The following is a 2,264-nucleotide window of genomic DNA, read 5'->3' on the forward strand; positions in this document are numbered from 1 at the left end:
AATTTCACCAAGCCTATCAATCTTAATGCTGATGCCAGTACTAAACGTGAGGTTTTGACCACCATAGCTGCACAGTTCGATATTTTTGGGTTTAATTTGCCACTCATGAACAGAAGTAGGTTATTCATGCACAGTCTCCAATGTTGTAAAGATCCTGATTGGGACAAACCTCTTAATAATGACCTAATTCGTGAATGGTAAAACTTATGTAGGCAGGAAAATGCCGCCCCCCCCCCTCCCCCATAATCGGAGTGCCAAGGATTGTTGGTCCTAGTGACGGTGAATGCAAACTAATAGCATTTACAGATGCCAGTCGTTCTCTTTATGGTTAATACACATTTGAAGAATAAGTCGATTACATCATTGGAACTCAATGCAGTTTTGTTTGGTGTTGAAAGCTTAATGGAGTTACACAGAGACCTTACAGGTGATGTGTGTATGAAGCCAGTTAACATATCTGAATTACTGTTGTATACTGATTCAATATGCTCACTTCATTAGCTCGACGCTTGTGTGTGCAAGATGGAAAAAAGGCAAAGACTTGGTGTATTTATCACTAACAGGCTTAATGCAATCCAGAGGTTATGTGAAAAGTACCCTGTTAAGTTTTGTTTCGTTTCAAGAAAAGAAAACTCAGTAGACAGCACTACTCGCCCCTTTTCCTATAGGCCTCTTATGAAAACAAGTTTTCTTATTGGACCAGATTCAAACTTTATTAAGACTGAAGATGAATTATCTATTGTCATTCCTAATCCTGATTATTGACAAAATGGCTCCTGTCATCGATCATAATGTATATGTGGGAATTAATTCTGAACATTCTCTAAATAGTTCCGAAAATGCTCATTTAATAATCCCTAATGATATTTCTGATTGGTTTTGATTCACCGAAGAGTCTTGTGTTGTGTTATGAAATGGAAGCAGAAGACAGGGATAGAAGGCTGTCCTAAATCACCTAATAGTAACCTGTTTGCATAGGCCCTTAGCCACATTATATCTACAGAGCAAAAATTGTTTTTCCCTGAAGTTTTTACGTATTTTCAGGATCAAAAAGTTAGACTTAAAGATAGTTGCTCAACTGGATGTTTTTCTTGACAATAATAACGTTATTAGGGTGAAAAGTAAATTTAAGATATGGGTTGGTCAAAATGAATTTCCTATATTGTTGCCGAGGGATAGTGCTTTATCTTGACTAATTGTTCTTGATGCTCATTCGAAATTATCCCACTCTGGATGTTATGCTGTGTTGTCTGCCATTGGACGTACGTTTTATGTTCCTAAACACTTTTCTACCATTAAGAAAATTCTTAAAACTTGTGTTCATTGTAGGAGATTCAACAACAGAACTTTCCAGTTGAATCAAAATGTTTATAGAGAGTTTAAGTCTGACCCACCATCTATTCCCTTCAATAATGTTTTTATTGACTACCTAGGTCCTTTTACAGTTAAAAAGGACTCTGAATCTCAAAAGGTTTGGTTACTTATTTTTGCATGTACTTGGAGTCGAGGAATTTATCTCAGGATATGTAATGACCTCTCGGTCAAGGAGATTTTAAGATCATTTAAACTTCATTGTTTTAATTATGGAGTACCACAGCTTGTTGTCAGTGACCTAGGCTCTCAGCTTGTTGCAGGCGCCAACATAATTCATGATTTTATCAGTGATCATGAGACTCTGCTTTACTTTGAGGAGAACAATGTGAAACCCTTAACCTTTCAACAATACTTTAAGGGTTGTAGTAAACTCGGTTCCTTGGTTGAGACGTGTGTGAAAATGGTAAAAAGACTGCTCTTTGGTTCTATTAAGAATTGGGTTTTTATCTTTTGCTGAGGTTGAATTTTTTGTAGAACACACTAAACATCTGGTAAATAAGCGCCCTATTGCATTTAAAAATGGATTGAGGGAAGCTAATGTTAATGATGTACCCGAACCTATAACCCCAGAGAAATTGATAAGACGATACTCTTTCTTTGAGCCTAATTCCTTCACGGCAAAGAATGCCTCAGGATCCAGACTGGCAAACACCAGTTAGTTCAACTAGTCGTATCAATAATGAGTTTTAGAAACTTCGTAAAGTTAGGTAAAATTTGATTGAGAATTATCAATCGGATTTTCTAGGAACACTTGTATCACAAGCAGTTGATAAGAAGGATAGGTACCGTCCAGCCCAGCAACATACTAATTAGGAAGGGGACATAGTCCTTTTATAGGAACTTAACACTAAACCTAGCAGCTATCCTATGGCTATTCTTCAGAAACTAGA

The sequence above is a fragment of the Palaemon carinicauda genome, chromosome 32 (assembly GCF_036898095.1).
Source record: "Palaemon carinicauda isolate YSFRI2023 chromosome 32, ASM3689809v2, whole genome shotgun sequence".
In the NCBI taxonomy this organism is placed as follows: Eukaryota; Metazoa; Arthropoda; class Malacostraca; order Decapoda; family Palaemonidae; genus Palaemon; species Palaemon carinicauda.